The sequence below is a fragment of the Poecilia reticulata genome, linkage group LG2 (assembly GCF_000633615.1).
Source record: "Poecilia reticulata strain Guanapo linkage group LG2, Guppy_female_1.0+MT, whole genome shotgun sequence".
Lineage (NCBI taxonomy): Eukaryota > Metazoa > Chordata > Actinopteri > Cyprinodontiformes > Poeciliidae > Poecilia > Poecilia reticulata.
This window is the reverse complement of record NC_024332.1, coordinates 32,734,722-32,761,824: the sequence shown is the minus strand read 5'-3', so window position 1 is coordinate 32,761,824 and position 27,103 is coordinate 32,734,722. Positions and strand designations below refer to the sequence as shown.

The window sequence follows — 27,103 nt, the reverse complement described above, 5'->3', positions numbered from 1 at the left end:
TATGTGTGTGTTTGTTTTTTTGTTTTTGCTCAAACTGTTCAATTAGTGAAGACTGCCTTGTCTTGAAGAAGAATTCAAATCCCGTGACCTTTTCTAAAGGTTGTCACATTACAACCACAAACTTGAAAGTAATTTATTGGAACTTTTTTTCTTTGCAAAACAGCTCCAGATTAGTTTGATTGCTGTGAAGAGCATACAAAGTTTTGCCAAAATTCTGTGGGAGATTTTGACAGTAAAATGTGAATCACTTGACTCCATTCCCCTATATGTCTGCATGTAAGTTTACAGTTGTTGTCCTGCTGGAAGGTGAACTTTAAAGTTGCCGTTACATTTGCCCTGTACCTGCTTGAGAAAAGCATCCCCAAAGTGTGATGCAACCACTATTATGCTTCATGTTGGTATGATGTGTTCAGGCTTATGTCCATTGTTAGTTTTCCATACTAGTGTTTACATCTAGATGAGAAAGTTTCATCTTGGTCTCCTCCAGCCAGAGCATGTTCTGGTACATACTTGCAGTGTCTCCCACATTTCCTATGAACTTTAGAGTTACCAGGGGCCACTTGGTTGCTTCTTTGATAAATGATCTGGGCATAGTTGTGCCGTACTCTTTCCCTTCTCAGATAATGGATCAAACAGTGCTCTTTGTTTGGTTAGAAACTGTTCCCTGTAGTCACGATGCCGTTTCATCATTACTGTTTTCAAAGTCACATATAGGTAGACTATCTGCACTGGATTTAATTTAGAGGCACAACAATAAAGGGGGCTGAATACAAATGCATTGTACACTTTTGAAGTATATATATTTGAGAAGCATTTTTAAAGCAATGCAACATTGTTCTTCTACCTCACAACAATGTGCTACTTGATGTCAGTATAGCACATGTAATCTCAATAAATCAACCACTGAAGTGTTTTTATGTGACAAAATGTGAAAATATTGATGCGGTTTGAATACTTTTCAAGGCGCGGTTCAGATAAAGTGGGTTACTGCAGTGAGTAGAACTAATAGGACTTAATGCATGATGTATAGGTCTAATTTCTTATAATAAACCTTTGGTGTGATGAAAATTGATTGTTAGTTTTTGCATCTTCCCTGCAGTCTCAGCGTCAGTGAATTAATAATACCTGTTTATGCTTGTGAAAACATCCTTCTTTTCAGCAAGCATATGTACTATCCTCTTTGAGGTGCCGTGATGGCAGCGTAATGAACATGCCACAAATGATAATTCAAGTTCCCCTCCATGGTGTAGTTATTTCTCCCATCATTGAGACTGAGCACGAAGCTTTAACAGCCTATCACCATTAGAGGTAACAAAATCTTTTTTTTTTTTCTTCTCACTGTCAGTACATTCTCTCTCCCATCAGAACTTGTGGTGCCTAATTAAATGTATTTAGCATCATAAATATTCCAGGGGGACAGGTTGACACAGTGAATTAATGTCTCGCCTCAATGCCACAGCCACTCTGTGGGCTGTGGGGGGGGGGGGAGTTAGCCTGATGCCAGGTAAATGCTGTGGCTTTCATGTCTTGTTATAAATCTGTGTTGCTTTCAAGTATAGCGCAACAGAAGCTACACTGATACTGATTAAGTCACAGAGCGGGCCAAGAGTTACCTCTGAAGAAACTGCAAGAACTACAAGATGACGTTTAATTTTAGGCAAATATGGAATACCACTCATTTTAAGCTTTGTCATTACTTGTTTTTTTTTATTGCCATCACTGAAAACTCTAGGTTTACATAAATTCGAACATGTAGCATGAATAAACATAGGAGTGTCTTTTAAAAATTGTGAAATATTATAGTAATGTAAATATTATACCAAAAGTATGAGTTTTATAATTAGTAGTTCACTAATAAACACAGGGCAATCTGGTATTATAAGATGTAAAAAACACCTACAAAATGTGTTTGTTCATCCTTTCACGTCTAATTTAATTGAATATTTAGTGCCAATTCACAAAAAATGCTAACTAAAGGCACTTTACAAGGCCACTAAACCTAGTTGGAATCGAAATATGTTAAAAGAAATAAATTCCTATACAGGCTCAGTATAAGATTCAGTTACATACGCTCTGATTTATTTCAGTTTCTTAAGCCAATTTTCTTGAGCCATTGACTTGACATTAATATCTCACCCAGAACAAGCGTGTGGCCAGGAATACCTCCCTTATGAGAAAGAGACACGGCCAATAGCTGGAGAACTTTTAATGGACAGAAAAGCAAAGAGAGTAGATACCACTGGTGGTCATAATAACAACATCTCTATAGGATAAGAAATACAGTTAAACAGAGACTGTTTTTACCCCTTTAGCAAGCTAAAGGGGTAAAAAACATAACTAGTAGCAAAGCCATTGTTTATATTCTTCTGGGGCAGAATTATGACACATGTCTCATGTCAATGAAGTAAAAGTCGGATAAAATGTGACATGACTGTTCTGATACTTTGAAAACCTTTGGATATGTATCCAATTTTGTACCACATATGAAAGTGGCCCAAATCAGATTTTTTTCAGAGACAGGGCAATAAAAAGAATGAATAGGACTGTTCAGACTGCTATGACAAAGACAGACATGGGCAAAAAAAATGGGACTTGAATAACATTTTCCTGCTGTTTGAACATAGCCAAAGGTAATGGCAGCAAAAGCAATTGTAAACGTCTTGCCTAAGAAAGAGACAGCTAAACAGAGTGATTGGGCTAGGAATACTTTCTTTAGTAAAAAAAAAAAACTTAAATGGCAATAGTGACACTTACAATGGCTTTGTCTATCAAAGTGACACAGTTAAATACAAAACCAGTGGTACACAAAAGTACACAGTTACACGAAACAAAGGCAAAGATGTTAGCTTTGTCTAGGTGAGCACAATGGTAACGAAAATGCACTAGGCCACCGTAGAGAGGAAAAAACAAAGAGCAAACAAATGTAATGTCAGCAACTATAGGAGCTGTGTCAATGACAGAGACCAAATATGTAAATGACTTTACAATGAGTACGAGAAAGAAATACAAAGGTCAATGGTAATAGTAGTAATGACTCCATTAATGGCTTTTTCCAAGAGAGATATAGCTAAATACTAAACCACTGACCTATGAATACTTCCTATGAAAAAGAAAAACAGAGAATACAATGTTGACAGCAATAGTTCTGTCTATACTATGTATGACCTCCAATTTTATGTGATAAAAAGTGGTGACCCAAGAGCCTCAGCCATGAATTAATAGGATTTTAAGATGGTGTATCCCCACCTCATATTGCTGGGAATTGTGCCAGTGTCATCTTCTCTACAATACCTTCCACAAATCCCCACAGCAGACAGGAGGGAATTCTGCATGGTTTTGATGAGGCATCCCAAGACTTCACCCTTGCAAAGTGAAATATTTTACAGTTTATTTGTGGCCCTTTTTTTTTAATGTGAAAAACAAGGAAAAGTGTTTGTGTCTGCCAAGCCACAATTTTCCAAACTGAGCTGAGGGGGACTGGAGAGCATAGAGTTATTTGTTATTATGTTCATTTTTAAATCTAGATGTTTTTTTTCCCCATTTTCTCTTGCCTGTGAACATGCACATAGCTCGCTTTTCTCCTCAACACGTGTAATTGCAATATGCAAGAGCTAAACTAATTTTACGACTCTGGAACACCTGTATTCATCTCCATATTAATAGAAAACAGGAAGTATAAATCCCAATTTTCCAGCAGCCACTGTCAGTGGAGATGTTCCTTGAGGGAGAAGGCTGTCTCCTCTCCATTAAAATATTGGTGCTCTCCTCTCGTTTTCCCTTTAGAGTGTTCATTTTGAGCCTAAATCAGATATCGTAATTATGAATGGCACCCAGTCTACATCACAGGGCTTGACACTTCTAATATCCGTATGTGCCAATGTGCTTTTAAGCTTCCAATGCTGGGGTGCTCTCTGTGTTGAGTTATGGTGCTTTGTGGCGCTGCTGTTGAATACAGGCCCCTGAGAGTCTCATTTGGCTATGGAAAGGGGAGATTTGACAGATAGGCTCATTTGGATTTAACACAAGTGCACTGCCCTGAGACGTCTTGCAGGAAAGTAGGGAAACTTTAGTGGGAGTCTAGAAACTGGGAAAATCTTCCTTTCACACTTCATCCAAACAGGATGTTACCCTTCAGTGACCATTTAAAGATCACTGAATCTTTAAATGGTCACTGAGATCATTTGAGATCATTACTCAGGATTAATTTTGTAACCATTCCAAACAAATATCAATCTCAGCAATACTAAATAATATTTTGGCATACAAATTTAGACATGAATCTAATCTTATCAAATCAATTGTACTTACATGTTTACAACAGCAGTGTAAAGGAATAAAAAGGGCTAAAAAGAAGAGATGACCTAAGACCTCTAGCAGTAGACAAACAGCAAAGTGGCTCAGAAACACATTACACTCAGGATTAGAGCACTGTGGGATGTGGTAAGATCCTGGACAACTGATTCATTTCCACCAATTGGATCAATGTGGATCAAAATCTCGTAGATTTTTCTGACATTTTGGTGAACCTACGTCACAAAGAATTAAGGTGTTTCTGGAGGGAATGGGGAATCAGCATGTAAATCTATGTGTCATCTGTATAATGATGAAAAGAAATGAAGAATTGACCCATCAAAGTATGTGGCACCAAAATGGATCCTTGAGGAACACCATAACTTAAAGCAGCAGCAGAGAAAAATGTTCCTGGTTGAACTGAACAGATAAATATGAAATTATCCACTGACTACAATAAATTTCAATCTCATTTGTCTGTTTGTAAGAGGAGTAGGATCCACCATATCAAATGTTGCAGTCGAATCCTAAAAAAGTAAAATAAAAAGAAACCAATTTAAGCGATACTGACTCTATTACACAATGTATCCTAAAAACTAACTGGAATTTGTTCATTATTGTTGTTGCTACTCAAAAATAATGGTTGATGTATAAGTCCCACTTTCCTCAGTAGCAATGCAAGTTATTACACCGTGGACAGAAAAGCACATAACACCTATGTCAGGTCAGGCTCTACAAAGGTATGGTGTATGTAGGTGGTCTAACTTGCCTCATTAGTAACAACACAAGCTGTGGTCTAATGAACTTAAGACAATGCTAATTAATGGAAGAGAACAAAGGCTTAACATTTCTAGAAAGTGTGAAGTGCCGAATCTGCTTGTACGACAGCATTTAAGCCACCTTAATCCGCTCCTGACGCATAGCGTGGTGCCTCGACCACACGTCAGGTGGCAGGTCAGAAGGGGGCAGCTCCATACCTCAGCAGATATAGTCACCTGTGACAATCCTTTATGGGCTGATAAAGTAAAGGAAGTCTCTCCAGGAGCAGTGCAGTGACTTGGCGGATGGTGTCCCTGGGGAGCAGGTGTCAGGGTTGTCTATCAGGAGCCTGAAAGGAGAAAAGGGACGTGTTACGGGGCTCTATTGTATCCCAGTTGTCATTGACTGATCGGGTCCATTTAGCTGGCTTTCACAGTGAATGAAACCACCTGAATAGATGAAAGCGAGACAGCCATCCTGACAAACAAGGAGCCCTGGAATATTCATGGAGGATCTGCGAGGAAAAGATTAATGTATTAGAAATTAAAATGGGGCCTGGACGTATGATCTTGCTCTAACACTTGGCCAGACCTGTGTCACCCGCCGCTAGCGCCTGAAGTCGGCACATGCCGCTGCCAAGGTGGAGAGGAATCATTAAGCACCCTGCCATTGTGTGAGCAGAATAATCAAACTTCACCCCCTCCACCGCCACCACCACACACACACACACACCTCCACAGCCCCTTCCTCATTCTTTCCCACAGCACTGACAATGAATAATTCTGGAGCCATTTGCAATGTTAACGGCACCTATCTGGGCCATCCATGCCTTTATGATAAGAGCTCCAAATATGCATTTCAACAGTCTGAACAGAAGCTGCTTCACCGGCATTTCAAAGGACACCTGTCAGTCATCTGAAAGAGCTGTCAGTCTCTGTCACGCAACGGTGCCAGTGAAATGGCCCAAAAGATAATCTTTACTCTCCCTCTTTCTGTCTCTCCACCTCTCTCTTTCAGATCACAGCAGTTACATTTGCAATAGAGTGACAAGTGATTTACACTGGAAAATGGATTGTGTTTAAACTGAAAAAAGAGGGCAGGTGGAAGGGGGGGTATTCTTTTAGGCTGTGTTATTCTTCACTAGAGTACAGCTGTATCAAATATGCTATCATAAATGTGATCTGGGCTACACTGAATGTCATTATCCGTGATACTACGAGCAGTAGATGGGCGACTGAGCTCAAAGGTGACTTTGATGAATCCTATCTCACTAAACAGAGCTGTGTGTGTGCGTGATGAGTTGCGGTAAGAAGCGCTGGATCAAACAGGTTTCCAAAAAGTTTGACCTTCTTTTGCTTCTTTTGGTGGGAATTTATCTTCAAAGATAGATTGCTTGTATGTGATTAAGTACCTACATGGCAATAGATTTTTTTTTCTTAGCAATCCCTTTTCTTTGACTTGACATGCTGATGTAATTTCTCAAATTGTAGCTACAGTATATGGGCGCTTTGTTGAAAGGAAAGCAAAAGAAGCCCTTTTCTTCTCCACATGTATGCCAGGAATTTGTTTAAGCATGACCAGCTTGTGTGCCACCAGCTGTTGGTGATATTTACAGCTGAGTGCAGAGGATGTGTTTGGATCGGGGCTCGCAGGGCCGCAGCGGCACTGGGCTCGGTCCCACTCTCCTCATGGCCACTCCGAGGGCAAAGGCAGCCTGCATTTGCGGCACAGTCTGTGTGGCAACACGAAATCACAACGCAGAGGTGCACAGAATGACACATAACTTGGATTTGCATACATGACAAGCTGCTGGCTCAGCAGAGTTGGGAGCAAATTATGCACTTTGAACACACTGAATGTGAATCTAAAGAATGACCTTTCTGACAACTCCCTTCCCTATCCAGCTAAGTAAAGAATATCCTTAGTGAGTGTGGTAAAGTTGTCTCACTGTAGAAGATCTTTTTCCCTATTATTGTAAAGAGATTGCAGCTAAAAATCAAGAAAAAGAACTTCAGTAGCTCATTTCAGTCACTGAAGTTCTCAAGAATTGTCTGAAATAGCCACAAACTATTATAACATTCTCAAGATATGATTATCTTGAGGAAAAATTACTATGTTTTTAAAGTAATGTTGTATTTACACCAAAATTTTAAATATAGATGTAAAACATAAACTATTTGCTTATATTTAAAACAGAATAGCCACCATTAATATCATTATAATTAGTTATAAAGCTGCTTGAATAAATTGTCGATATATGACATCTATTTGTTATTTTACCCCAAAACAACAAACTTTAATGTATTACATAAAAACACAAAGTAGTAGGAAGTTATAGATATAAAGTGTGTCTTTTTTATTAGCAATGAATCCTTTTTGCCTCTTAACCAATAAATCAAATCTAGTGCAACCTGTTACCTTCAGAAATCCACTTATTAATAAGTAAGAGTCCACCTGTGTAACTAAATCTCAACGATTCCATATTTTTCTTGAATGTTAGAAATATTTTTTGAACAAACAGTATCATGAAGACCACAAAGCACAGCCGGTAAAAAGTTGTGCAGACATTTATAGAAGAGTTACTGTAATGATGATTCTATAAGCTGCATCATAGATTACCAAATTACTAGGTTTTGATTGAGAGAAAGTATGACTGAGCTCAGGATGAACAAACAATTTAAACGTCTTAAACATTTAAAGTGGTTAAGACAGTTTCAGCTGCTTTATATACTAAGCTTGCATATGTGGTTGCTTTGGAGGAGCTACAGAGATCCACAGCTCTGATTAGCGCATCTATCAACAGGAAAACTAGAATCATTCACAAATCAGGCCTACAATTAACCCGAATAAATGAACAAATAAATGTAAAGATGAATAAAGCTAATTGCAGATCAATCCTGGAAGAAAAACTGTTGCAAAATGCTGTAAAAAAAAAAAAAAAAAGATATGCAGCAAATCACTTAGGGCTGTGAGAGGTGTGTTGCTTTAGTTTCCCCACCACTACATGCTTTTTGTGACTGAAAATATTTCCAAACACCACAGTCTGTCCTTTTGCAAGCAAGAGGGAAGTGTAGAAGTTTTTTCAGCCAGCTGGCAGGAAGTTGTAGCAGGATAGAAAGGGGCAGCACTGCATTACTTGATGCTTTGTACAGCTGCATGGAACTGTGATTCCTTTGGCATTATAGCAAGCATCCCATTGAAAGGGCTTTAACGGCATGATAGATCATTTTAGTAGTTGTGTAACTTTTTTTAAACCTTGCCATACCTTGATGTTGGTGACCGACCCACACGGGCTGTGAAACTGTCCTCAGTGTGTTCCTTGGATCTCTGCCCAGAGTTAGAGTCACTTAAGTTCATCCAGTGATCGCCAAAACAGCGCTCTCTGGAAATTCTCATGCTTATCCATCCAAAATTCTTTGTTTTCCAGCAAAACGTCCCCCATTTTCAGGCAGAACAAACAGCAATTTGACAAGCCATTTGAATTTTGGGCACTCCTCTTTGTCACATAGTTTCCACACCATGCCCCGCTCCGCCGACAATCTTCTCATTGTGGCTCCGGGAGGATATAGTTCAAGGCGTGAGTCACCCGATGAATGTTCACGTTCATTTCGAGGCACAGTGGGCCGGCATAATCCCTGTTACTGAACCGTGACTCACCAGGTCTTGTTTGGATTGAGTGTTCTGTCCTCCTTTCGTTGCAAAAAAAAAGAACATACGCTTGCGCTTTTGACTAGATGAAGTGCAGTGAGACTCTTGCTGACAATATTATGCATGTCAGAAAGACAACAAGGTCGTTGTGAACAAAAACATTACAAGGATTCAAATAATTCATGACTGACAGAAACATTGTTAGTTAATCAAATGAAGTGGATAAAGGAACAAAAGCTGGGAGTTATTCTCTCTGCAGTTTCTTTTCCCCCCAGTTTGAAATTCTCACAAATGATGCTTGTAAAACAGCTTTCTTACAAATTATTCAGCAGCTCTGGTTCCACAGTTGAAAAAGTCACACATAGACAGCCATTTACCTGAGTCACAAATGACTATGTAATTGAGTCCTGAGGGAAAATAACTCAGCTTAACTACTGGAAATAATGTGTAAATTCAATACATTTTCTAATGAGCTCATTTGAGTTTGCTGCAATTATCTTTGCTAGTCTAGGTGCAGATAGGATTCTGCAGCTGAGCTGAGGTGAACAAAAAAAAAAAACGCATTTCCCCCTTGCATTCATTAAAATTAGCATATGGACCTGTCAACACTTCCTCGAGACGCGCTGTAACAATGCCATTTAGCCCTGCATCGAGCTATGCCGTTGGAATGAATGCGTGCGGTGAGTAAATGCCTCCCCACCCTCAGCGACGGGGCGGAATGGGACTGGCAGTGCTGGCTCTGACGCACAAAAGAGGCTGCGTTTTAACAGCCAGGCCCTGGCCTGTGACCAGGGGCCATCCACATCAACACTGCTCACTCTCCGCCATACCTCCCAGCTAGAGGCCCAGCCAAACGGCTCTTTGCGCACAGAGACTGACAGCGAGAGGGATAAAGGAGGAGGAACTGTCTGTGAGGGTGGGTGGGTGTGAGCAAAGAGGGAATGACAGATGTGAAGGCAGGTAGATCTCTCACTATGGTGGGCTGTGAGGAACTTCAAAAAAGATCTCTCTCCATAAATCCTTTTAATATTCTTATCAAAACGCAACAGGATTGAAAGGCTGATGAGCAAAAACAGATCCTTTATTGTTGTTTGTCATCGTTACACTGGAGCTGCCAGTGAGGAAAGGTATTGTTGCTCAGTGGAGCGGTCAAGGCTCCTCTTGCATTGTTGTGCCAGGATTTTAAAGCAGGCGCGAGTTATCAATAGAACGCAGACTATTCGACTCACTCAGCTGTGCCACTCGATACACTTCAGAACCTCACACAATTGGCCCGTTTATTGACAAACACTTCTCTAGATGCATCCAGGTTCATGTCTTTTTTTTTTTTTTTTTTTTTTACATATAAACAGAGCTCTCACTTTCCCTTTTAAGCACAGAGATGACACATTAGCCATTTCACCATGTGAAAAAATAAACCTGGCAATTTGCTTTAGATGGCAGATCTGGATGTAGTGAATTAAAGCTCCATGAAAGTGAATGGAGGAATGAAAGGCAGAGAGGACAAGGCCTCAGCTGTGCACTGCACTGATCTGCACACTGTGATTACCTCGAGCAGGAAAACCGAATGTAAAGGCCTTGGGCTGGCTTTGATATTTCCATCCTCCTTGTGTCTGCCATGACCTGGACTACATCTAACAGACCTAGACTGGAGGTCAGTAGGAATCAAGAGGAGAAGATAGGAGATGAGATCAGAGAATAGGAGAGGAAATAAAAAGGACATAAATTATAAAATTATTGCATCTGGTTGTGTTACATCTTTTTCTATATTTTTGTACAAAACACCTAAAATGCGTAGCATACATTTTTATTCCACCTGTTTTAGATCAATAGCCTTAAAAATCTATTCCAACCAACTGCCTTTGGACGTCACCAATTAGAAGTTTTGGACTAAATGGTTTGTCATCACGGGTCGTACAGGGACCAAATGGCCTGCATCAAGTGTGCAATTAAATGGAGAATATCTGGCCAACTAAGGTGTTGTCTGTGACAAGAATGAGAACATTTAAAAATGTGCCATTGAAAGTTAATGTAGGAATAAGCTGATTAAAATTCTAGATATGTTTACTTGGATTGATCAGTTGAGACAAAGAAATAGTTTTTCATCGGTTTAAAAAAAGAGATTCAGCTGAACAAACAACCAACCTTTTATGGTTGTGTTGCATCTTAGAAAAAAAGAATATGAATTGATCAAAATAAGTGAGAAAACGTTCCAGTATAGCTCTATGGGAATTAAACGGCCTTTCCTAAATCTTCTACATAGCTTTCCAGCGACAGCTCACAACCGTTTCTCAAAGCATGTTTTGTGTGTGTGTGTGTGCGTGTGTGTGCGTGTGTGTGAGAGTGAGTAGAGTAATACAGCCCAGCTCAAATTTCTCTCATCCCTTCAAGCGCAAAATACAAAAAGGCCCCGGCTGCCAGTACCTGATTCAATCAAGTGTGTTACACTGTATACCCATGGGCAACAAGGCGACTTATATTTTAATTAATAATGTAACACTGTGGTCTCAAAGGCCTGGCCTTTGGCGTTCTGCTGCTTTCCTTTCCCTTTTCTGGCTGTAGGTAAAAACTAATAAAGTAGCAAGCAAATATTTTGGAAGCATCTTTCAGTCACACAAAATCAGATTAGCTGCTTGAAACACTATTTAAGCCACTGCATGATTCAAAGAAATACATTTTATAACATTGGATGATAAGAGAAAGATTGATCAGAACAAAATACCATAAAAATAAACATGTAGGGTATCAGAATATTCAATATATCCTGATAAGGCAAAGCTAATAATGTGAATGAAAGCTAATGATAAAGGTTTTAAAGAGAGATGTAGCCTTGGGTGCTATGTTGTGAGGTATAACAAGCACAGTCAAGGATGAAAGCACGCTTCTTTGGAGGCTGTGTGCTGGAAAAGAAGCCTGAGGGAGCTCAGGGGCTTTGGGTTACAGGCAGTATTCAACCTTTCTCTGCAGCCATGCACACCATAACAGCAGTGGCTTTTTTACAGTAGACCATGAGAGGAACTAAATCTTTTGTTTATATATAGCTAAGTGTTAATTAAATAAGTTTGAGTAACCCCAAACCATGTAAAATACCAGCTGATGCCTTGTTTTTGTTTGGCCACAGTGGTCAAAAAAGCGACTGTTGCAAATATAATTTAAAAAATGTTTAAAAACGGTCATAACTGATAAAAGATCTGGTTTAGACTACTTTACATTTGCAGCAACCCATACAATTTAATTAGTCAACATGAGCACAACCAAAAAGTAAATGTAAAATGATTATTTTTGCCCTTAGAGAAAAACTGCCTCCCTGTGCTCTGTCAAAAGGTCAATTATGGCCTCAAACCGGCATGCAGTGACAGTGACCTGGAAGCGCTACTGATGACCCCACATCCAGGGGCCCAAAAGAGTTGATCATCTAACATGTAGGCTGCCCGGAGCCATGGAAATCTGACATTTGTCCTTATTCAAATGAACACAAACAATATGCATCTCATGCCTCACCCTAAACCTGTGCCAAATCCAAGGCAGAGGGACGGACACTCTTAGCGCATTGTCCTCCAAGTATTTGCTTTTCCCTGCGAATGCAGCCCCACAGCAAACACACACAGAATCAGCCGCTAGTGGAAGTGGGCTGCAAAAGGCAACACCGTCACCAGAAGCATTGGTCACTGTGGCTGTAATCTATAGGGCGGGGTTCTCACATTGTAATGTGTAGTGGCAGCAATTCATGTCATGTAATCTGCATGGGAAGTTTAGCATATAGATTTGACACATCCCATGTTGATTGCAATTATTTATTTATTTGCTTGTTTATTTAGGGACAAATTTGAATCTTCATTTGTTTCCAAAAACATTTCAACAAAATTGTTTGATCGTGTCGTGTATCAGTTCATAGTGTTACGAAGAAGTGCAGAAGAACCCTAGGTTCTTCTGCAGACTCTTAGATGAGTCTTTGATGTGCTCTTGCTGGGATGGCCAATGTTCACCACTGCTTTATGTTTTTGCACTTGTAGGTAATGACTCACTGTGGTTGTCTATAGTCACAACGCCTCAGAAATTGCTTTGTAATCCTTTCCAGAGTGATTTCAACAGTGGTTTTATTTATAATTAGTCCTTGAATTTTTTAGAATGGGTACTGATGTGGTGGTTTTTAAATACGTTTGCCTACTTCATGATGTCAGACTAGTTCTTGTTTGCAGTTAATCACAGTTGATTCATGATTTGACAAGGGAGTGGAAGGATAGGGAACAGTTACTTTTTCATAAAAAGCCAAGGCAGCTTTATTTCCCCCAGTCAATGAAATATTTTTTTATTTTTACTCAGGTTATCTATTTCAAGTACTTCTATATAACACTATGGCAACAGCCTAAATGATTTACATGACTTACAAGTCAAAGAATATTTCATAGTAATGTCTATAAGTAAACTTTAGAACCTGTTCTTAGTGTTTGCTGACTCATTTATCTCCAATTAGAGATGTTTATTGTAAAAAAAAATTATTTTATGCTTCATCAACGGATATTATAGGAAAACCATTCCATTTAACATTAAAACAACCGTAATTAATTTACATCTCTAATTTGATCTATTTGATCATCTATGTAGTTTTTACTTAACTCAGAGTCACACGTCTGAAATTTTGTGTTTTTATTTATTTATTTAGAAATATGTAAAATTTGACATTTTCATTCTTGACCCATCTTTGCAAGGGTTTTTTTTAGCCCCGTTTTAAACCACTTGGGAGTTTAAAACTTCAAAAACACCTAAAGAAGTCTGTTTTAAGATATATAAAAAATATAAGCCCCACATATTGCTAATTAGCCTTAATACTCTAAAAGCAGAAATGGCTGCCACACCATCACTAGTGACCTTTCACGGTATGTTCTTTTTACCTATTTTTGGCTGCATTTATCTGACAAAAAGTATTCCACACAGACCAGTCTACAAACCAAGTATCTTTCTATCCCCACAGGCAAAATGGTAGCTACACAACTTCTATTTAAAAAAGACTGAATTTGCTTAGACACTTACAATGACACTAAAATCAGTAAAAGTGGAAAAAAGTCTGAGATAGATATCTCTTTTATGCTAATATTTTTATCCACACAGACAGTGGATTTGCTTCAACCAAAATGGATGTCTGATGAGCTGGTTATTACAGGTACTTACAGGACAATTATGGCCATATTCTGTAAATACAGGACTTGTCACCCATTGTTGTGGCATGAGTCATTTCTGTATAGCTTTTGAACAACAAGGTCTGTTGTCAATACACTTAAAAATTGCCTTCCTATAAAAATGCAGCTGTTAACATGTCAATGAGGCTAACTTTTTTTAATGTAAGACACATAATGATTAGAAATAAACTCCATACAAAATTATTGCCTTTATGTACACTGAAAAAATGCAAAAACAACTTTGATATTCTTGCAGTAAGAAACAACAAAAAAATATGAGCTCCAACTAGATGGAGAACAATAAAGAAAGCTTGAAAAGGAAAAATGTTGCATTTCCCAGTGAGCTGTGGGCCCACTCAGAAGCTTGCTTGTCAATTAACAACATAAATTATTAGATGATCCATTTACATCAGAGCTTGAAACTTGAATCTGGTAGCTACATCACATCTCTTAAAACTTTCTCCACATTTTATGTTAAACCCGTATTCCAAATTGAATAAATTAAATCTGCTTCCTCAAAATACTGTTTTGAAGACATTCAGAGATCTTAGCAACATCCTTTGGGTGGCTGTTCTGCTGAAAACTAAACTGTGTCCCCAGTCTGAGGTCAAGATCACTGTGGTGCAAGTTTACATCCAGGATGTCTTTGCACACTGCTGCATCCATCTTTTTCTCTATCCTGACTGGTCTGCCAGTTACTGCACCAGCAAACCATCTCTATAGCATGATGCTGCCACTACCATGCTTCGCTGTGGGAATGGTATTGGCCTGCTGAGGAGCTGTGCCTGGTTTCCTCCTAGAATTCACACAAAGAGTTTAATCTTAGTCACATCAGACCAGAGAATTTTTCTTATCTTGGTTTGAGAGTTGAGAGAGCTTATACTGATATTAGCATTCTAATCAAAAGTAAAAATTTTTTCACTTAGGAGATTTTTTCTACTTAAAAGATTGATATACATGAATACCAAATTCAAGCACTACGTATTGTACATTTCTTGCCACCTCAACAAGCTTTCGAAATTATGCATGTCTGAATTATTCTAATGTATTAGTTGGTGAAAGAAAGTCAAAATATTTGGTGAGTTAAATTAAAAAAACTACATCCCATCCAGTCGATGACAATAACATACACAACACCAAAACAAATATACTTTTTTCTTTTAACAAATTTTGTAAACAAACAGTTTTAAACTGTGTTCAATATGAATCCACTTACTGTTCTGAAGGAGAAAGGTTTGGGTAAGCACCTCTATAAGAAGGTTATTGCCGTAACAGCAGTGTACACACAGTGAATTCCCCCTGAATAGAACTTGCCTGAAGCAACACCTACCGTAGAAAATGGTTATCCATGTGGACTTCCCATCTCATGCTGTTTTGTCTGTGTGTGCAGAAGGTAGCAGCCAGGCCAGGAACCGTATGACACAGAGCAAAGGCTCCATGTCTGCAGGGTGTTCCACGGAGCATGATCATGAAAAGCAGAAACATGAAGAAAACTGCAAAAGGTTGAGCCTCAGAAACGTCTTTTCCCTGCACATCAGTTAATTTCCTCGTTTTCCCTTTGGTTTCACATCACTTTTCTATTATGTTTCGAACATGGTGAAAACGTAATACAAAAAAAGAAATCTAATCATTACACCCTCAAATGAAAAAATGGATAGCTGTGAAAAATGTACGGGAATTGTTATTTTTCACATTCTAATTCCCATCACAAGGAACCGAAAACAAACACATGCTGTATAGCAGATTGGTTTGGTGCTTTTCGCCCCGAGCCATGCAGCACACACTGATATTAGTTTTAAATACAGATTGCAGGCAATAATAGAACAGAAGAGTCCATGCCTGCCACATGGGCCTGGTCTGCAGTGCCTCACTCTGCCGGCTCAGCAAGACAACTTCAATCAAAAAGCACAAATAAAACTAGTTCTTTGGGCTCTGTCAACTATAAACTGTTATTGATCCCAGCAAAATGAAATATGTTCATGTTGATCGATCAAACATATTATCTGTGTTTTCCAGTCTATTACCAGCAAGTGGAAACTCGAGAGGTGTCAGTAAATACAGTTGGGTCACCCCGGGTAGATTCCTTTCAGGCTCTAACGGCTGTAAAAAAAAAGAAAAAAAAAAAAAGGTGACCAAACATAAGCACTTATACTTAAAGGCAATGGACCTGCATCATGGCAAAAAGCTAAGAGCCTGGGGTGTGTACTAATGTGAAAAAAACACTTCTGTTGCACCTTCAAGGTCTAGTGCCACTTCCATTTGTACTGTATATCTCTTCAGCCCTTGCTAATACCCCCCCGTTTCCACTCCCCACCCTCCCTCTCGTCTACATGCGAAAGCCTTCCAGCTGGCATGGAGTGCCTGTTCTTGGCAGGTTGGAGGGAACATGAGAATTAAACCTATATCACCCCCGTAACCAGTTCTCAAATATCAGTGGAGTCCAGCACTTCACCAGGGACCGGTGAAAGGAAAGCATGTCAGTGGAACAAAAACCGTCTTCTGGCAGAGCTCCACTCAACTGTTCTGCTTGCTGCCACTACAGGAGAGAAGTTTTTCATGAAGAATTACTGAACGTGCAAATGATTGCATGGAGGAGGGACTCATGTGGAAGTTGGATAACAAAGTAAAGGATTGGTGCTTCATCTTAGACCCCACTTTTGAGGGCAAATTGGACTTGGAAAATTATAGGAGCAACAATAAAACTTGCTGACTTTATTATTTGAGGTTGTTTGCTGAAATACAGTTAATCCTATTGTAGGGTCAAAATAAAAAGCAAAGTGCCTGACTAGAGTCAACCGTTTCCTTTAAACAAACCATCTTAGCCCAAGTTCTGACTTGTCCAGCATGTACTGGACAGCAGTACCTCTCCCCCAGTGATTGCTAGAGATAGAGGCCAGAACCTGTAACCCTTCAAGGATTAATACCTAGTCAGAATACTCCAAGTGGGAATTGGTGATTATTGTGTAACGTAAGAGCCACGGTTAAAAAAATTGGCTAGAATGGATGGATGGATGGACGGACGGACGGACGGACGGACGGACGGACGGACGGACGGACGGACGGATGGATGGATGGATGGATGGATAAAAAAAGAAAGGCAGAAAGAGGTTGGTTAAGCTGAATTAGCCTTAAAAATATATCTATTGATGTTGAGTCTATTAGGCAGGATGCCTCAAATGCATTTCTAAATCAACAACAGAAACAGACAAATATCTGAATAAAATGTCAAATTACTTCATAAATTGGATGTATTATGTAAAATCAATATTCTTGTGCTTTATATCATAATTTTATCTTCTCATCAAAACCATACTTGGAGTTTTGCTTTGATTATCTCATGTATCCCTCCCCCACGCCTTCTCCACTCAGGTCCCCCAGACTAGTGGCAACAGCAATTAGCAAACACCTGGTGGAAATGCACATTTGCTGAGCTTATCATACAAACTACTTTTCAGTCCAACATTCCTAAGAATGGTTTTAAACTGCATTGATGAGAATTGTTGTAACGGCGTGCTAAAGTCAGAGTGTCAAAAAGTCAGAGGCTAATTTCAAGGTATCAAATAGCAAAGTCAAGTTTTGTTTGAGGTACTTTTTATATAAACAGTATTTTTATAACAACATAGTTATTTGATTGTGCTATGTAGAATGACATAGAAAATGTGACAATTTTTTTCCACAGTTTGCTATGTAACAGCCTTATTTCAAAATATACTGCTCAAAAAAATAAAGGGAACACTTCAGTGTTCACCTAAATGTTAAAGTGTTCCCTTTATTTTTTTGAGCAGTGTAGATTAAATACATTGTTCACAGACAATACTACACAACACCCAATAGCAACAACATTTTGCCCATTTGGTAAAAATTAAATCCAAAATAAACCACCTACTCAAAAATATTCATGTTGTTTGGCTTTGCTATGACATTCTACACCTTTGCTAAATTCGGGTGATAGGAAATGATTTAGAATGGAACACATTTGTCCATATGAGGTCCATTATTGTAATCGAACAAATGGGCCTTAGTAGTAAAGGAGTCAGACACACATGGCAGCCTACTAGGATTCTTAGAAAATAAACCCTGGAGATAGTCAGACTAATTTCCAAAAAAAAAAAAAAAACAAATGTATGTTTGAAAACAAAACAAATGTTCATCTCCTGAACCTCAATTGTAGTTTCTAACGAAAAACAGGCACTGTTCATTACCTGGCTAACACCATTCCTACAGTGAAACATAGTAGTGCAAGAACCATGGTGTAGGTTTTTGTTTTTCTGCAGCAGGGATAATAATTGCAACAAATATGAAGAGAATCTTTAAGAAAGCCTTCTCCAGAGAACTCTCAACCTCAGATTAGAAAAACTGTTCTTCAAACATGAAAAAATGGCATCTCCCTTCAGGGAGCAGTATGTGAACATTTCTGAGTTGCCTAGCGCTCACTTAAATCCAATTGGACATTTCTGGTTGTCTATCATTTTTGTCCATCCAACCTGACTAAGTTTAAGAGGTTCCCCAAAGAACAATAGTAGGAAATACCCAAAACAAATGAAGCTGGGATTGCTATCAAAGGCATTTCAAGAAAGTGTTGAGTAAAGTCTCTGAATATTTGCATATGTGATTTTTTTTTCACTTTCCATTTTTAATACATTTACAAAATGTTTTCTGTACATTTGTCTGAATCTGAGTGAAAAACATTTTTAGATAAGGTTAAATGTTCTGTTGTGGTGCACTCTACATGGTGGAAAAAGGAGTTTAACCATAAAGTTAAACTCCATTTTCTATTATTCTGTTACAGCAATTAAAATAGCAGTATTAACAGCATCAAACGCCTAATAGCCTACATATCTGTGTAGAGTATTTGTGTATAGGAAATAAAGTGTAAAAAACTTCTTATCATCTTGAGTAAGTTCCGACTGGTTATTTATGCTGTGTGAAATTCATACCCTGAACATCACAAAAACAATTTCGGTCTGTCCTTTTACATTTCTGTAGACAAACAGGAGAGTGACAGATTGTCCACAAACCAACAGCAGCCTCATCAGCAGCAGGAACATCCACCTCCACTACAGTGATGGAGCGACTCTGATAGCTCCTTTATTATGGAAAATTATTTTAAACAGCAGAAAACGGCTGAGGCTCATTTTTCTCGTGTTTCTGCCACTATCACTCCAGCTATTGATAAGATGTCTAAATTTATTGCAGAATAATTCTGCGGGAAAAGAGATAAAAGGTTGCTGAATAAAATATGAGGCGAAGGCTGTAAATTGTAGCAATGCATATCATTTCATTCAAATGTAGGACGCAATTACCATCTGCTACACTCATCAGTCCCCTCCTTTATGACTTAATTATATGTTTAATGCTATCAGATCAAGGAAAGGGCAAAACAGATGAATGAGAGAGAAAGAGAAAAGATTCCGCAACAAGACAAAAGGCAGATGAAAAGTAACATAAAGGGATGGAATTGATTTCATTCACCGGGAAATAGAAAAAGTTAATTTASATACAACGTTCCCTCATCTCCTGCGTCTTTGTAAGATAATAAACGCAGTGTGTCGCCAATAGGTCCCAAAGCAGTCAAACAAAAGAAGTCAAGTTCCTCAAAACTGAAAGTCTTCCTGCTTCCATCTAGGAAGATAGCCTCTTGGTGAATAATTCCGAGTGTTATGTGGTCACTGCAATTTTTCCGCTCATGAAGATCTTAAGTCATGTATAGCTTAAGACATCAGGGGGATTTTAATGGTGAATCACAAAAGCGTGAAACTACAGTTTATATCTGCATGTATCATCTTTGTAAAGTCTTGCGTTGATCTGTAAATCTGTTCGTAGTATTTTTTTTTTTAAATCCTAGTAATTGTGATTTGTAGCTCACAATGTTCTGCTTTGCTTTTGTGCAACAATATATTATTGCTTCTGCATGATTCGATTGGCAAAGTGAAAATAAAACTTGACAACACTGAAACTTTTTGTTTGGATGCAAATCATGTACGTCAGTGTGCACAAAGGAAATTGGGGTTGTCCAAATGGCTGTGGGGTAAAAGACCCGCCAGTGGGCATCACAGGTGCCAGCGGGCACTGTCCTAACTGTGTACCTTTGGCCAGATCTCATTACAGGGTGACATTTAGGACCGTAGCCGTCCATGCCAAGTCAGCCCTCTGGATTGAGACAAATTATGTAGTTATTTTTTATGTCAGACATTAAGTCATATCCATTGGGAGCCAAGTATGTATCACCTTCATGTCACCTGGAAAAAAAAAAAAAAGATGAAAGGTGCGGATGTACAGAGTTACATAGATGCTATTCAATCTGAGGAAATAACTGGCTTAATGTGCAGAACTTTTTAAAGATAAAAAAAAAACATAAATTGGCCATTTATTTTCATTCAAGATTCTTATTTAAGTCTAGAATTAGAGATGCAATAAGAGAAGTTTTTTTTTCTACTCAATACTAATTTTAATTTGTCCTTCAGGTCAGAGCTGCTGTTTCCTATTTTTTTATTTTTGATAGGACAATAGCGGTGAAAGGAGAAATAGCACTGTGTAAGGATTTTTGACAAAAGGAAAAGTAAGTAATAACTAAATCATCCCCAATTATACCTCAAACTATATGTTTACAATAAAACAGTTTTTAAATTAAAGGAAAATAAAAACAGCATCAATGTACATATTGTTGGTTTTTGCATTTATAAACATGAAATCCTAGGAGTTTATAGGTTTGCATGAATTTAAGGAATATGGAAAAAACTATAAAATATCATTTAGTATTTGACTTGATTATCAAGGAGGAAATGAGAGATTTCAATGTTTCCGTTTTTCTTGGTTTTTCCTTTCCATCAACAAACAGATTTTATTTTCCTCATAGCTCTGCCACTAGGCTCTGTCGTGATTTCCTAGATATTGTCTTCAAATTAAAAAAAAAACGTGGAAAATAAGTATTTTAAATTTCTGTAATCAACAATTTATTAAAAATTCAAATGCAAAATCTACAAGATCGTCCCCATATAGGCATCAAAGTATACATCCCTAACTTCAGCTTTTATGAAACCCCTGCAAAGTGCATTTAAGTCTGCACTGTTGGTTCATGTGCTAAAAGACCAAAAATAACAGGAGTTCTTTGTTTCAATGCCTTTAATGAACAGGAAAACATAATTTGATTTTTTTCAATATTTAACCTGCCAAACCCCATTCACAGTCAATCAAGGGAAATTGGAAGATTCTGATTTCTGTATACAATTGTCATTGTTGTCAGTGTGTGCTTTTAGCCCTGTGTACAGTACATATAAAGAAAACCTTGAGCAAATTACTGTGCTGTTTCTTTCTCTGAGCATTGGCAAACACTGTTTTGGTTTTATAATTATATGCCAATAGACACTATAATGATTCCTATAACAGGTCCCTGTGGGTTTAAATAAAATACAGAACAAAAATTAGAATGAGTGAAAATAATAATCTTAAATTTGCTAAATCCAGCAGTAAAGAACAATAAGGATTCATAAAACATCCTGGATGTAACCACAGGGGCTTCATACAATATTATGAAACAATGCACCTGCACCCCTGTTATATAATCACAGATAGTTTGATACAAAACCTGAACCCAGACAGAAATACAATGATATCAGGTAATTTACAGATGTTGTGGATTGATTTAAATTCCACATTTTCATTTTTTTCGCAAAAAAATTGTATGATCTTTTAATCCTTCTTACTTATTCTTTCTTTAACTTAAAGATTTTCCTTTGTGTTAGATGTTTTTACATGAACAGAGCTAAAGCGCCATCTTGTGGACAAACGCTACCATATCAACGCTTAGTCCAAACAGGTTTTACCTCATTACAAATCAAAGCTAAAGGAATGCCTGGGATTTTAAAAAGGGCGTTAAATAACATAATAATAATAATAATAATAATAATAATAATAATAATAATAATAATAATAATATAGCAGAAATTAATTAGGTGAATATATCAATGGGTATGAAAAAAATTGTGAAGCAATCAGTACAGATTTTATAGGTCTCTTGTTTTCTGAAGAAGAGTAATAATATGAGGATTAATTATTATATCTAATAGCTACAATTAACCAGCATCACTAAGTAGGAAACTAGCAGAGACAGCATGCAATGAATCCAATGTGTTTGGATGTTTTCCTTTATTGGTTAAATTGCAATAATTGTTCTTTGTGTGAAGCTTTTAAACGTGCCGCATATTTTCCAGCCCAACTTCAGCACATAACAGAAAGAAATCAGAATTTAATTGCGCAAAGGTCTCACTGATGGGGACCATCTGTCAAAACAAGCTGCACATCCACCAATTCTAATCACAATTAATTAAACGGCTAACAAATTACATACATCACAGTTAATACAGGGTGGGCGACTAACCTCAGGAAGTGTTATGAAACAAATTAGTATTAACAATGAAAGAAAATTACATCACATAACTAAATATTACACTCGTTTCCGCGAGCCATATTTCTTAATGAATTCCCTAATTAATTTAATTCGCACATTGTGCATAATTTGGTGCTGAAATGTCAGTGGGTCAGACCAAACCATATTGTTGCGGGCCGGCTGTTTCTACGTGCGCCGTATTAGCACAACATGACCTCTATGTAAATTGCACCGACCGAATGATGTAATTTTAATTAGCATGTCCCAAAGATATCACGTTACTACATTAAACTCATTTTTACACATCCTACTATCAACAGAATGTATGCATGGGATTTCATTTTGAGTTATTATTTTTGATTGCAGGGCTCATGATAGTTTTTAATGCACCTTTTATTAACTTTTTTAGCCAAGATGACTCACTGATAGCTGAAAGTTGAAGCTGGGAGCAGTTAGTATGACAGAGCCTATTAGGCAAGCATTTACACTACGGTATTTTAAATACAAGAAGGGATTTCCTCTGTCTAACAACTTTTTAAACACTCATCCCAAATAGTCAATCTGTTGCTCTGAGGTCAACAATCACAATCAAGCCTTTCAGTAATAACTTAGTTGAATAATAATCACTCAGTACGTTTTAAAACCTCATCTCATTGGTACCCATAGCTTGGTTAATGGTTGTAAGATGTTAAAAAAATTGGGACTAAGACAAGAGTTGGTATTAGAATCGTCTTTATTACTTACATTACCAAAATAAAACGTTACCAAAAACATTCCTAACACTCATTTGTTTGTATTGGTTGGTTTCGCTCATTTATCTTTTAATGTATAATCCCTATGAAAGGAGCCTGGTGTTCATTCTAAGGTCACCTCGATATTAGCCTGTGTTTCCAACACAAACACTCCATTCAGTTTGCTGTATAAAAAAAACCCTGCCAAATCTACCATATTATACCACGAAGAGTGTGAATGCTGAAATCAGTGAATAAATGAATAAATTGACCAGGAAGCCTGTGGGTACGTTACAGGGCTTGGGGGCTATCCTGAGGCCAATCATTTAGCTAACACGCTAATGAAAGTGTGTGTAGTGTGGTTAAGGGCAGGCACCATGGGAGGTACCACTCCCCTCCCTCCTCATGTTGGGGACTATTAATAGGTTGGATGGAGCCACTGGTTCTCCCAAGAGAGGCCTGCTGATGAAGAGGAAAACCTGTCGTTGCCTCCACTAATCACTGCTTAATGGCTGCAGTAACACAGGTTTTACTAATGGGACTCTACGTGGGAATCTGCACAATGCAGAACTGATGTAGTCACAGAATCCCAATCAACCTAAATGCTTATCCAAGGAGTATATGAAGTTGATTGACCTATATTTTGCACTGAAATGTGTTTAACAAAAATGGGAACTAAGAGTTATTATTTTCCCTGACTTAAATTACTTTAAAAACATAGTATTAAAAAAAAGATTTACTTTCCTCCTAATTTTACATAATTAAATTGGTAAATGGCTAAAAGAAGCTCAAAAACTTCATTATTTTTGATAAATCTGGTAAAATATAAACTATTTACCACTACTCTGTTTTTGCATGCTTCTCAATAGTGTTGATTATGTGTAGAGTTTGAACTGATAGTAGGTCACACACTTTGTACAGACTACACCTTTAAATTCTCACTGTTTTAGCAACACACCCTGAAAATAATTGAAATATATTTTTGGAGTCACTGGATCCTTCTAGTCCAAGCCCTTCCCAGTCAGATCTGGCGTGTCTAGAGCCGACATTGCTTTTTATCTCCCTCCTTGGTTTTCGTCACATCTACAGTGTTCATTTCCATCGCTGACACCCAGATGTGTGTTTTTAATTAACCTATGTCCACTCTTTTTCCCAACTCCCTTTGCAACTGCCTAATAGAAATCAAAACCTGGATGTCCCCTATAAAATATGATGGCCAATAAAATATGATGGCTTTTCAAATAGCACTGACCACATAATTTTTCCGCCGACTTAGGTTAAGAGTTTGGGTGTTATCCTCAACATACAGCACATGTGACGCAAAATGGTAAGCATATTTCTATCTCTGTAACAACAGTCAATTCTGCTCATCCCACACAAGAAGCAACACTGTGATTTTATTCTACGTTCAAGTCACACCAAGTCATAATTCTCTTTTCTTTCTTCACCCACATAATGATTCAGAAACTTTCGCTGGATCAGAATTTGCCTTATGTTTTATAACAACAACTCTCTTCAGTAATAACACCTGCCACTTCAAAAACCTAAATGATCCCCAGTTCAATTATATATTGCAAACTGAATTTAGATAATCCCCTGTGATGCCAGTATTTGCATTGTTCCTTGTATGTCTGATTTTTTGCACACGCCTACATGTAGATTTGGATCTTCATCTTCTATTTATCTTACTTTTCCCATTTTTTTGTCTTGTTACCATGGGGGCAAGAGTCTCTAGCCAATCTGCCCCCATCTCTGGAATTCCTTTCCATCTAAAACACATACATCTCCAACTCTCTCTCTCTTACGTGTTTAAAATAGCAATTTTAAACAATATCATGATTTTTAGTACTATGAGTCATATTTTAAGACTTGAAGTACTTTGTTACTTTTAAAACTTTTGTATTGCTCTTGTGTTTTCCCAGTTGTTTATAATATTAACTTATAACACATTACAGTCTTCGGAAATGTGTTTATGTAAATATCAATAAATCCATACAAGACAATAATTAGATTAGATTTCTGTTATAAAGACCATGCTGTTGTTACACATACCATACCATCGTGTAATTTCATTTATTTCTGTTTGTTAACATTTTTTCTACTGCCTTTTTATTTGATTGTTTATTTTTCTTCAGTAATATTTTTTGAAGCTACTGCTTTGCTTTCACTTGATAAAGTTGATAAATTGCTATGTGTTTAGATGCATAACTGTATTTATTACCGAAGGTCTAAACTATTTATTATTATTAAAAAATGTTTCAGATCATTTGTAAAATAATAATTAAAATTTGACTAAATGGAATCTAGGTGTTAAACTATCAGTGAAAAGTCTGCAGTGTTTGATGATTACTTTTATTATTTTATTTATTTGTTCATGCTTCACATAGTCTACCATAATATTATCCCAGTGGTTCTTCTGGTTATTCTACTAGTGTACTTGTTTGAGTAGGTTCAACCTGTTCTGTAGAAAAGAAGAGAAACTCAGTTGTCATTGTCTATAAAAAAAAAAAATTTTTAAACGTATTACGCACATCCACACATTCATGTCAGGTAAAGCCTACAGGCATTGTTTTCAACTGCATAAAGTCTGGTTAGTTAAGTGACAAAGAGAGACCTTTCCTTTGTTAATACTCCACCTAGACCAGGATGTGTTAAGCGCCGTGGCCAACCTACTATAAAAATTTACACCGGTGATTTATGGCTGGTGGGTTGTTCTAAATGTGAAGGTGAGGCAAACGTTTGAAATGTCAAAGTGCTTCCGGTTAAGACTTTCAAATTAAGATAACTAAGTAAAAAAATAAATAAATAAATCCAACCTCCATCACACTTGATAAATGAGCATAAAAAGTGTGGTGTATAGAAAACGACTTTGTTGCAAAATCAGTTAACGGTTTCCAGTTACATAAGGTGCATTTGATAGCATTGTCTTTCTTTTTCGTATTGTTTGTCAGTTAATATTTTGAAAAACAGAGATGAAAGCAAGTATAAGATGTAGTTAACTGGCATAATAGAATATGTTTAATTTGTAAATGCAGCAGAACATTTCTAAATGTAAAACATGCAAAGCTGCATTCAAATAAAGACTTTAAATCCCTTCGATTTTGATAAATTGATTTTCTTTTCTTTTTTGTACTTATTAGACTCCCTCCTCCATAGTGCTGCAAGGTCAAAAGTTACAACAGAAAAAAAGTATAATGAGTAATAGTAGGCGAGCAGAATAGAGCCTGTAATTGTTCACATGTGGTGTCAATAGCAGATTCATGTCTTCTACAGTGAACACATTACTTCCTTCTGATTCTGATTCTGACAGAAAAAAATATATATTTCTGACCAAATCAATTTAAATGAATTAAAAATTTTAATTAAACATGAGCTATGTACGCTGACTGAATAATCTTACCTGTGCACTTTGAAATTAAGGTTTTACAGCTGTTACTTAATTCTGACTCCTCGTCACCAGGAAGTTGTCATATTCATTTTTCTGAAAAGCAGAATTGCTGTATTAGGTCATTAAACATGAGCTATGTGCAGTGATAAGAGTAAACGAGTTAACAAAACACAACAATTTTTACAGGGAGTTCTGTGTAAAATTACCAATTATTAAAATAACAGTTGCGTTAAAGCTTTTAAATTCAGGAGTGATTATGGTTTTGGAAGTGGTGGTTTGCTAAACTGAGCAGCTAAAATTTTACCTGCAGTCTAGGCCGCTGTTGAGTAATTTCAAAACGGTGTAACTGCCACATTAAACGAAAAAGGCGTAAAATTAACAAAAAAAATTGGTCAAAGCACTTACCAGGTAAATGCTTTAACAGTCATTGTCTTTCAAACATTTTGAAGGACAGTCATTGGTGTGTAGTCTTATCTACCCCTGGGTTAGCTATTAGCTTCAGCCTCCGGGTCAAACAAATCAGGAAGACACCAAGACAGCTATAGAGTGTAGCTAATATATTACTGCATTTCATAGAAACCCACCTCAAAAATCACGAACTGTGCCTTTAAGTTGAACACGGTGAGTTTTATGCTGAAGGAGCAACACCTCGCTTCCTGTATCCTTCCACCTTTCTCCGGATATTTTCCAGGATCTTGTAGGCCAGACTTCCCCGATATCCCGT

At 37.5% G+C, this 27,103-nt stretch overlaps 1 long non-coding RNA gene across 7 annotated transcripts in view; it reads right to left on the bottom strand.

The window, feature by feature from the left end:
- LOC103461681 (uncharacterized) overlaps positions 1-26,886 on the bottom strand; it is a 72,158-nt gene extending 45,272 nt beyond the window's left edge. Inside the window, exons 1-6 of one of the 7 annotated variants that reach the window (XR_533174.1) lie at positions 26,785-26,886; positions 26,392-26,472; positions 10,247-10,345; positions 5,499-5,563; positions 5,286-5,398; positions 2,192-4,817 (exon numbers count right to left, since the gene is read on the bottom strand). This is a non-coding gene — a long non-coding RNA (uncharacterized LOC103461681). Of the gene's footprint in view, positions 1-2,191; positions 5,399-5,498; positions 5,564-10,246; positions 10,346-13,671; positions 14,671-15,204; positions 15,368-15,898; positions 15,975-26,391; positions 26,473-26,784 lie in introns of those variants that run through there. The other 6 variants (XR_533177.1, XR_533179.1, XR_533173.1 and 3 more) reach the window with 6 other exon arrangements.
- Between the last annotated feature and the right edge of the window lie 217 nt (positions 26,887-27,103).